Source organism: Hyla sarda, chromosome 10 (assembly GCF_029499605.1).
Source record: "Hyla sarda isolate aHylSar1 chromosome 10, aHylSar1.hap1, whole genome shotgun sequence".
Lineage (NCBI taxonomy): Eukaryota > Metazoa > Chordata > Amphibia > Anura > Hylidae > Hyla > Hyla sarda.
In genome coordinates, this window is record NC_079198.1 from 68,434,223 (window position 1) to 68,446,264 (window position 12,042).

Consider the following 12,042-nt stretch of genomic DNA (forward strand, 5'->3'; position numbering starts at 1 on the left):
CCGTTATCAGCTAGCAGTCGTGTCTCGACCAGCAACCCATCTGCCGTCGTCGATTGGTTAACACGGTCATCCGCTTCATCACAAGTGACATCTGATACCCCCAGCCAACAGTCGGTGGGTTCCTCAGACACAACCCTCAGTTGGCATGGCCCGGGAGTAGTCCCTGTCCTCCCATTGCCTCTGTCCTATGCTGTTCCCTCCCCTACAGAAGTATCTTATGCTGTGGGTTCAGCTCCACTATTCACTGAGGACGATCTAATAGAGGACAGTCAGCAGCTACTGCCCAGCCAAGAAGTGGAGGAGACATCCGCTGCTTCCTCCACTAGGCGGGCAAGTAGTGATGAGGAGAGTGACGTGGGAGGCGGTGTTGCCAGGGTTCAGGGTCCTGAAGCAGACACTGTTGAGGAACCTTGTTGATGATGATGAAGCTGATCGCAATTGGGAGCTGGGGGCAGAAGGGGCTTCATCATCATCAAGAGAAGAGAGTTGTAGGTTGCCCATGAGGCAGCAGCTGAGCCAGCAAGGCAGTAGCATGGTTAGCAGTCACCATGGTGGCAGAAGTGGAATTTCTGGAGCAAAAAGTGCCCGGGGGAGACCACCTGCTTCACGGCAGCCTACCTTCCTGGGAGGTAGTGGAAAAGGGGTTCCTGGAGACGGTGGCAGTAGCAGTCAATTAGTGCGGACTGTTGGTGGGAAAATCAGCTACTCAGCCGTGTGGCAGTTTTTCATCAAGCATCCGGAGGAGGTTCACTTAGCCACATGCAAGATATGTCGGCAGAAGGTGAAGCCTGGCCAGGGTCCCAATGTTGACACCACGGCCCTTAGTCAACATATGCTTCGCCACTATAAAGCGGCCTGGGAAAACCGTGGCTCCGATGTAGTGGTCCAGCCTGCTGCATGATGTGGCACGCCACTCCCTCTTTCATCCAGCCAAGGCTCCATTACCTCAGCCAAAGGGAGCTGTGTGTCATACCCTCCTTCTGTCGCTCCAGATGCTTCTGCTCCTCCTACTTTTAGTCAGCCATTCCGCCAACAATCCATCGGCGAAGTTATGTCCAAGAGACAACAGTACACGCCCACTCATCCAACGGCACAGAAGCTGAATGTGCACGGTAGCGCCGACGTCTGGAGCTGTAACTACAGTCAGGGACAATACATGTCCTTTATGGCTCACTGGGTGAGTGTGGTTCCTGCACAGTCACAACCCCAACTTGGACAGGTCACGCCGCTTCCTCCTCCACGCTCTCAGCCCGTTGGTCCTTTGACAGTGTGCAACTCCACCTCTTCATCCTTCACCGTGTCCTCAGCCTCCACTGCCCAGACAAGTCTCAGTGGCCCTTCAGCATACCATGTGTGCAGGGCACGGCGGTGTCACGCTGTTCTTCACAAGATTTGCCTTGGCAAAAAGAGTCACACAGGGGAGCAACTGCTAAAAGTCATTCGTAAAGAAATTGGAGCATGGCTTACTCCACGAAAACTGGAAATGGGAACCAAGAACATCTTGCATGCCATGCGACTGGGAAGGCTAAGCCATGCGCCCTGCATGGCACACATGTTCAATCTGGTTGTGAAGCAGTTCCCCCCATTTGCAAGACATCCTAACAATGGGAAGGAAACTTTGCATGCACTTCAGCCACTCATACACCGCAAAGCACACCGTCCTTGAGCTGCAGCGTCAGAACGGTATCCCACAACATAGTCTGATATGTGACGTTGCCACACGTTTGAATTCCAACCTCCATATGTTGGACCGAGTGTACGAACAGAGAAAAGTTATGGTAGCACTAGCTACCTAAAATCTTCAGTTTAAATTTCAGAATTCATCTTTTAAACTTATACGTGTTAGAACACAGCAAAGTGTTCTACACCCCTATTGAGGCTCTCTGTAAGCCAGAAATAGCCGTTTTTAATATAGATTTGCTGTGAATAAATAAATAAAAGCAAATCGCCTAATCAAATGTTTCAAAAGTTCGCTCATTAGTTGCAGATTCACATACAGAAAATCTGGATTTTGTTTTAGAAATATTGTGAATCTGTATATGTGGTTTAAAAAAAGACTGGGGCAGGTAATAGTATGCTGCAATGAACAAACTGTTAATTTAGCTGGAATACATTATTCCACAGAAATATGCTACTGGTGTGCCTGACAATACTGCATGCGTGTGCTGAAAGATTCTAATTGGAAGACAATGCACCTGTATTATTCTTTTTTTTGTTTGGGGGAGGGAGGGGGGTAATATATTAGTCTTAATATTCAATTTGTTAAATGAATTAATGAAGTCGGAGGCTCAAGCCAACTTTCAAAATACTGGAAACTTTAAACTGCTTTTGCTAATGGGGCGTACCAAATGTACTCAAACAACTGTGAAATTAGAGAACTAATGCTGCGTGTACACAGCTCCAAAATGACACAATTTTTTTTATTTGCCTGGCACACTATCGGGAATGGTATATCTTGTATATATAGGTATATGGTATTGTCACGATGCCGGCTGGCAGGTAGTGGATCCTCTGTGCCAGAGAGGGATGGCGAGGACCGCGCTAGTGGACCGGTTCTAAGCCACTACAGGTTTTCACCAGAGCCCGCCGCAAAGCGGGATGGTCTTGCTGCGGCGGTAGTGACCAGGTCGTATCCACTAGCAACGGCTCACCTCTCTGGCTGCTGAAGATACTGAAGATAGGCGAGGTACAAGGGAGTAGGCAGTAGCAAGGTCGGACGTAGCAGAAGGTCGGGGGCAGGCGGCAAGGTTCGTAGTCAGGGGAGATAGCAAAGGTACTGGTACACAGGCTATTGAACACACAAGGAACGCTTTCACTGGCACTAAGGCAACAAGATCCGGCAAGGGAGTGCAAGGGAGGAGACTAGATATAGCCAGGGAACAGGTGGGAACCAATTAAGCTAATTGGGCCAGGCACCAATCATTGGTGCACTGGCCCTTTAAGTCTCAGGGAGCTGGCGCGCGCGCGCCCTAGAGAGCGGAGCCGCGCGCGCCAGCACATGACCGCAGGAGACGGGAACGGGTAAGTGACCTGGGATGCGATTCGCGAGCGGGCGCGTCCCGCTGTGCGAATCGCATCCCCAACGGCCATGGCAGAGCAGCGCTCCCGGTCAGCGCTGACCGGGGAGCTGCAGGGAGAAGGACGCCGTGAGCGCTCCGGGGAGGAGCGGGGACCCGGAGCGCTAGGCGTAACAGGTATTCTGGGAATGTGGGATAACGTTAGCAAGTTAAGATCCTGACCAATAGGTAAGCTAGCACAACCAGCCCAGCAGAAAGTTGCAGCAAAGAGATGACAGTGGCATAATTAACCTAAAGGGGTACTCTGCCCCTAGACATCTTATGCCTAAAGGATAGGGGATAAGATATCTGATCATGGGGGTCCCGGCACTGGGGACCCCCGCAATCTCGGCTGCGGCACCCCAGACATCCGGTGCACGAGTGAATTTTGCTCCGTGCTGGATGACTGGCAATGCAGGGCGGAGGCTTGTAACGTCACACCCCGCTCGTGACATCACAATCACGCCCCCTCAATGCAAGTCTATGGGAGGGGGCATGACACAATCTCCGGGCTGGCATACGTGGTGTCCAAAACACCGAAGCTTGGAGATTCTGTGTTCCTGACATCACGACACGCCCCCCCAATTCATGCCTATTGGGGGGGGCCTGACGGAGATTGCGGGGGGAGGGCTGTTTTAATGTTAAGTTAAAGAGCACTGAATAGTGAGAAAATAGCCATTTGTTGCCTATTTTCTAAGCCATAGAATGGCCATTTTGCAGACATTTTACAGCCCAAAAACCAGGCATAAAACTGTGTGTGAACATAGCCTATACATATGTTTTGGTAATAGTTGATTAACAAGAATTATGTTCATAGATACAGCTCCCACAGAGGTTGTTGACAACTTATGTCTCCTCCTTGTTCATCAGTAATACCAAAGTCAGAGATGTATCACTGCATAACTAGGAGGATTTGTCACAGAGAAAACTGGGAAAGCTGGATGTCAACCCCTATGGGTACTGTAATTGCTCTCATTAGTGGTTGTCACCCAGCATCTGTTACCTGAACGAACAGACTATAAAACACTTCACATGAGAAAAAAATCCTTCTTTATATGTGTGATTTGATGATTTTATTGGGGAAATGTTGGTAGTTGTTAGTAGAGCCAAGTGGTTGGAATTGGGAGAATGATAAATCTTAGGCAGCTGTCACTACTACAATACTTTGTCCCTTCTTTACAAGCCAATCTATTAGATACACAAATTGTACATATTCTAGTGCTATACAAGTTAACTATACCTAGGAAATGTGGAGAAGAATATACCATTTACCAGCGTACTACATGGTTTCCATATAGAGTCAGCACCCTGCCACCCACAGACGCCGACCCTGAGGCTATCTCTCGAGTAATTCATTACACCTGCTGTGCCATAGCCTTTCTTTGTTTGAACTATATATACCATTTACCATGTTGTTAGCCATTATTTGTTTCAGATTTACTTTCCTCTATTAAAGCGCATCTCCAGTCAATTTTGCTGAGTTCTTGGAGAACACTTCCCTGGGGGACTAGATCATAGAGATGACTGGTTTCTGAAATAAAGCGGATCTAAAGTTGAGGTCAGCCATTTAAATGATAGTATACGGATGGGTCAGATTGGACAGACTGATACATTGCAGCTTTTTGAGGAGGAACCTGAGTGCAAGGCCATCCATAAAATCAATATGCTCTAAAAATGAGACTATATATATGTATATATATATATATATATATATATATATATATATATAAAATTTCCTTAAACACTATGGGGGAGATTTGTCAAAACCTGTCCGGAGGAAAAGTGGCTGAGTTGCCCATAGCAACTAATCAGATCACTGCTTTCATTTTTGAAAAAGCAACTTTTCATCTGGATAGGTTACGATAAATCTCCCCCTATTTACTTATTTAAATCTAAAATTTCTTATGTTATCATAGCAGTTTTTCCAGGGGTCAAGTCCTAGCAAAAAAAAAAAAGTGTGGGAACTCACCCAAGGTTTCCACTCCAGGGCTGGTCCTGCAGGACTCCTGCCAATGGAAACAATGTTCCTGCTGTAGGAAAAAAGTGCAGGGACTCCGTTCCCATGCATTCCTGCAGGACTTGAGCCCCGAGTTTTTCCTGTGATGTACTATACATTGAAACTAATGTCAGCCCACAAAAGAAGTTTACATGATAAGTTCCCATTGTAGCACATATGATAAGGAGACCTGTCTATGAGACCAATATATACATGATGGATACACAATGAATGTCTATAAAAAATTTTATAATCTATATATTATAAAAGTGAGGTTTACTTAAAGCATGGATGAGGTCTAGGGGTGTGTATGTGGCCATCGGCTTCTGCACACCCCTGAAACCCTAACTCCCCATCTAGGAAGGCCAACCTCAACATAGGTTGCCTTGTTGGACAATAGAGTGGAAGCAAGGAGCAAGATGGGCTCCTTCTAAACTTTTGCAAAGGGTGACCATAGTTCACTGACTCTTTTTGGACAAGATAGTTTGGAAAGGTTTGTTGGGAGGGGAAATCCTTATGAAGATGGCTTATGATAAGCTACATTCCTAGGCTGTGATAACGAGCACATACTAGAGCTTTCAATAAGATATTAATATAACAGTTCTACTAGTTGTGAATGATAGGAAACACACAAGGAATGATAGGAAACACTCTGTTTATTCCATAATTCACCACTGAATTCTATGCTGGAGTGGTCAATAAGGCCAGTTCTCTGTAATCCAATAATATAATAACTCCTTGTGATCAGTTGGGATCTGAACATGGGAGTCAGGGTCTGGTAAAGTCATGTATAGTAATTATTGCATTATAAGGTAGCAAGGGCTCACACCTCACACATGTATGGACCTTCACACCTATCTGTGTGATCAAAGATGGAATAACTATTTTCTTTCTTGCTAATTTACATGAAAAAGGATTATAAATGTAAACGTGTAATGCCCATAGAAGCCTATACATACAGCGTTAGCTATCTATCCCATACCTATACAAATCAAGACAACTAGGCTATGGTTATTGTTGATTTTGTAACTGGAATCAATATGAAGCTGGGTTCACACATAACATTTGATCAGTATTTTTATACAAAACCAGGAATAAAACCAACACAGAGAAAAGAAATAATAGAAAGATTTACACCTGCTCTGAGCAGTCGTGTTTTCCAGAGATAAAATCCACCAAATTTTTGTGGAAAAATTTGTAGGTTTCCTTTGAAAATATAGGCAAATTTTTTTTTTTTTTTTTTTTTATAAAAACCCCTTTTACCTGGTTGCCACACCCCTTTGTAGGGGTTTTTGAGAGATGTAGGGAGTTAGTAGGGCTTTTTGGAAATTCTGGTGCACAACACATACAACTAGTGCTGGGCAATACCGCAATACCGGTTGGGCCCCTCCCCCCTCAAATGAATGAATTATCAGCCGCAACGCACTGTCCCCACATCGGGGAACTAATCATATGTGACCCGTGGGCGCTGTTCTGCTTCTCTCCCCCCCAGTGATACACATTTTTGGTCATACCGCCCAGCTCTAAATACAACACAGAAAAACACTGCAAAGTCAACTCGGAAAGGTCTTAATAAATGAGGCCCACTATGTGTGAGCCCAGCCTGAGTCATATAATGCTACAAGGTCACTATTATTCTACTTTTATAACATACTGTCATGAACTCAGATGTGTTAATCCTAATTTAATAGTTTATCCTGAATTATGACCGTCATAAATAAATTATTGATACACGGTGAGTAGCTATTGTCTCAAATCATCTTTATCCACTGATGAGTACTACTGTATATCTGAGAGAAAGCAACTTGCTCTCCACTTGAAGAGTTCATGCCTGGAGATGCAATAGCTGGTAATGTGTGATTCATCTCACTGAGCACAAAATGAAAAACACAGCCTTCAATCTTCCAATTGATAAAATAGCCTTTAAAAAGGAGCCTTGCTACAGTAGCTATATGCTGTCATTGGTGTCAGTGGGTGGCATGTTTTGTGGCTTGCTGATTCACTAGAACTGCAAAAAAACAAGAAGGATCAAGATCATAAGGGGTTAACAATGAGAACACATTTGCAGAAAAGGGGAGCATATGTAGGTCAGTAGAATTTGGCCAAATATATTCATTTAGCAGCTTCAGACAGTTATCCTGTAAGATACTGTCATGGAGATCCTGTTTCACTATTATAGGATTATATAAAAGAAGATATTGTACAGGAGGCCGCTTTTAAGAATAAGGTTAAAAAAAATATTATTGCTGTAAGAAAAACACATTACCATTAGCTTTAATGCAGAACTATTAGGCCTTTAGGGTATAAAGTAAGGGAATGGCTGTATAGGGCTTTTGGCCTTGAATCTGTACATACAGTATCTCACAATAGTAACCTTTTTTGTAAATATTTTATTATATCTTTTCATGTGACAACACAGAAGAAATGACACCCTGCTACAATGTAAATACAGCCTGTAGAACAGTATTTAAGGGGGTACTCCACTCCTAGGCATCTTATCCGCTATCCAAAGGATATGTGTGCAGCACTCAGCATTTGTGATGGCTGTGCCGTCATGCCCCCTCCCATAGACTTGCATTGAGGGGATGTGACATGACGTCACAAGGGGTGTGGCCGTGAGGTCACGACCCTGCCACCAACTTCAAGCTTTCGGAACAAAATTTTCAGAACGCTGGAGCAGTGGAGTACCCCTTTAATTTATTCCCCTCAAAATAACTCAACACATAGCCATCAATGTCTAAATCTTGGCTACAAAAGTGAGTACACCCCTAAGTGGAAATGTCCAAATTGAGCTCAGTTAGCCATTTTCCTTCCACGGGGTCATGTGACTCGTTAGTGTTACAAGGTCTCAGGTGTGAATGGGATACAGGTGTCTTAAATTTGGTGTTATTGCTTTTACACTCTCTGGTCACTGGAAATTAAACATGGCACCTCTAAACAAAAAACTTTCTGGGGATCTAAAAAAAAGAATTGATGCTCTACATAAAGATGGCTTAGGCTTTAGAAAGATTTCTAAGACCCTCAAACTAAGCTAAGGGAACCATGAATGCCAAAATGTACTGTGACATCCTGAAGCAGAGTATGATCCCCTCCCTTTGGCCCCAAGGCAGTAATGCAACATGATAACCACCCCAAACACTCCCCCAATATGACCACTGCCTTGCTACAGAAGTTGAGGGTAAAGATGATGAACTCACCAAGCATGTCTTTAGACCTAAACCCTATTAAGCATTTGTAGGGCCTCCTCAATCGGAAGGTGGGGGGAGCGCAAGGTCTCTAACATCCATCGGCTCAGTGATGTCATGGAGGAGTGAATAAGGTCTCCAGTGGCACCCTGTGAAGCTCTGGTGAACTCAATGCCCAAGTAAGATGCTCTCTCACCTTTGGGGTGTTGGATCCTCTTTAAATGCGTACATCTGCCTTGCCATTTTTGGAACCTGGCCAGTATGTAATCTGTAGGTCAAACCAGTGGGGAAAAAAGCCAACCAGACCATGCCAAGGTAATAATCTTCTGACTGAATGCAGATATTTAAGATTCCTGTGGTCTTTGTACACCACCACAGGGTATTTGGAACCTTACAGACAATGTCTCCATTCCTCTTGTGCTATCTTGATATCCAGTTCCTGTTACCCACATGATAGTTGCGTTCGGACTTCGTCACTTGCGGGAATAATAGGCAATGGAATAGAGGAGGTCTTTGTCTCCTATTTTGCCAGATATCCAGTCCACAGAATAGGTGTGTTTCTTTAACAATGTGATACCAAGATAACAGAAAAGAAGAAAGGAACTATGTCCCATACAACCTGTTTTTGATTTCTGTTGTTCTGTATGTTTTCATGATGCTTGCTGTTTTCAGATGGGATTCCAAGGACCAGTCTTGAGTGTGTGTGTTAAAAAGGTGTAGCAAAGAAGGGTGTGTCTTGGTGCATGTTGGTAGACTGAGACATGTAGCAAGGGAGGAATCCAAGAAATAGCTCCTGGCACCTGAGTCTAAGATGGCTGTCAGCTCAGTCTTGTTACCTCCCAGCTGTAAGGAGACAGGAATGACGATAGATGAGAAAGCGTCATAAACTAGTGGGTTGAGACATATGGCATGGGGTTAAAATATATCTGTCTCGTTGGACAATCCTTCAGGATATGACCAGGCTTGGCGCAGTAGAAGCATAAGTGGAAAGTTCTCCTTGCACTTTTTAACTACTTAGCTTATCTGCATAGGTTCCCCATATTTGCTCAGCGGAGGGAGAAAACACAGGCATAGAGTCTCTGGAGGATTTGGTGCATCGAGGCAGCAGAGGTAGGGGGCTTTGTTTTTCTTGCTTTCTCTTCCAGAATCAATGATTCAATTGGATGACCGAGAGGATAAGGCCCTCCAGGGTGGCTGTATTGGGCCTTAATTTCTGCAACTGCATGGTATATTTCTCTACTGGACGTCTCCCTTGATGCAGAGTACAGAGGGATTATCATAAAGGGAGTTCCTTGCTGTCACAAAGGCCTCCCATTGGATGAGTAACTGTAACCTGTAGTCAGTAACATTAAAAGAGAATAGTAGCTCACATGATGTGATGAATGCCCAGTATTCAGCATGTTTACCAGTAAACTTGTCAGGCATAGCTACGGTAGGTTGAAATGTGGTTTTGTAATCCCCATACTGGTTACAGTCTGTGTCTCTGTGGTTACTATGGCTCAAGGGCTACACTCAAAACACATGACCTTGTTCACGCCACTTGTGTCCATGACTTTTATGGTCTCATAAAAAAGACGTTTGCACTGCACCTATTCCGTTCTGGATTTGCGTTCTTATCTTTTGTACTAAACTATTTGTGTTAGACTGTATGGACTATGAAACTGAACCCATCACTACATCATTTCCCTCTAGTCAATTTCTAACAAAACATAATCAACAGTATTTGGATAATAATATCTGGAAAAGAAATGTTTGAATGTGAACAAAGAAATCTTGTACGGGTCATTAGGAGGCTCGCATGCATTACAAGACGGGGAAGTGATTTGTTCTGAAAATACCAAATCTGATTTCTGAAATAGAACATTCTTTCACGCTTTGCCACAATTAAATGACTTTGGGGTGTTGTCAATAATTAGAATGAAGTGTGATTATTCTGCTGTATACTGATGGGAAAAGGACTGATCATTAGCGAGACTGCAGCAGATGCTGAAATGATAGTCTTCTAGTAGAAGCATTGATGTCATAATCAGCCTGCAGAATGGGAAAAGCTGAATAATGCATTTCACACAACACAAAGAAGGCTTTTTTCCATCCACTGTTAAATTCATACAATTAAATACATATCACAGATGTAGCAGAGTTAAGGTCATCATTGGGAAACTTATTATTCTATAGTTTGCACTGTTTCCTTGTATCGGCATGGTACTGGATGCAAATCTGACCAAGGACAATGGCCCGTATTTACTTTGCAGTTAACTTTGCAGTTAAATGGGCACTGTCATGAAATTAAAAAAATTGATATGTTGTAGTACTTAAGTACTACAACATATCTCTAATATACTTTAATTTAAAAAAGTGATTTTAAAACAGTTTAAAATCACTTTTAAATTCGGCCACTAGGGGTCGCCCTCCTAGTGGCCGAATGCATTCGGCAGTGACGTCACTAGTGAATTTCGACTCATTGAAGCCTGGCAATGAGTCGGTGTCACGATGCCGGCTGGCTGGAGGTGGATCCTCTGTGCCAGAGAGGGATTGGCGTGGACCGTGCTAGTGGACCGGTTCTAAGTCACTACTGGTGTTCACCAGAGCCCGCCGCAAAGCGGGATGGTCTTGCTGCGGCGGTAGTGACCAGGTCGTATCCACTAGCAACGGCTCAACCTCTCTGACTGCTGAAGATAGGCGCGGTACAAGGGAGTAGACAAAGCAAGGTCGGACGTAGCAGAAGGTCGGGGCAGGCAGCAAGAATCGTAGTCAATAAGGAAAAGCAGGAGGTCAAATACACAGTATGGACAAACACAGTAACGCTTTCACTAGGCTCTAAGGCAACAAGATCCGGCAGGGAAGTGCAGGGACAGAGAACAGATATAGTCTGGGAGACGGTGGAAGCCAATTAAGCTAATTGGGCCAGGCACCAATCATTGGTGCACTGGCCCTTTAAGTCTCAGGGAGCTGGCGCGCGCCCGCCCTAGAGAGCGGAGCCGCGCGCGCCAGCACATGACAGCAGGGGACGGGAACGGGTAAGTGACCTGGGATGCGATTCGCGAGCGGGCGCGTCCCGCTGTGCGAATCGCATCCCCGACGGCCATGACAGTGCAGCGCTCCCGGTCAGCGGGACCGACCGGGGCGCTGCGGAGAGAGAGACGCCGTAAGCGCTCTGGGGAGGAGCGGGGACCCGGAGCGCTAGGCGTAACAGTCGGAATTCACTCACTGCGGTGCTCGCTCCCGCCTGTCAATCAAACAGGCGAGAGCGAGCGCTGAGAACAGAAGAAGCGCGCATTGGCTCCCCTGCTCCCTTGCCTTGCACGCCGGCCCCGCCTCCCGGCATTCCGTCGCTGCTGTCCTGCCCGTCGCTGCACTGTCCTGGTATGTCTGGGGGGTGGGGGGGTTAGGGGGGGGGGTGTTCGGGTAGCGGGGTTCAGGGTAGGGGTAGTGGGGTTAAGGGGAGGGGTAGCGGGGTTCGGGTTGCGCCGCGGCCGTGTATTGTTTTTAACACAGGGTGCCTCCAGTTTTTCCCCACTACAACTCTCAGCATGCCCTGACAGCCAATAGATGTCAGGGCAAGCTGGGAGTTGTAGTGGTGAAACAGCTGGAGGCACTCTGTGTAGATAAACTTAGGGCGGAAGTCCCCCCCAGCAGGCATCAGTGACAAGGTGCCTGCTGGGGAAGTCTGCCTGGTAGTGAGCACACTAACAGGCAGACAAAACTGAATTTTTTATATAGTAAAAAAAAAAAAAATTAGGCAGGGAGGAGGTTAGGGATAGATGGGAAATAGGCAGGGACAAAAAAGAGGGGAAAAAAGGGATGG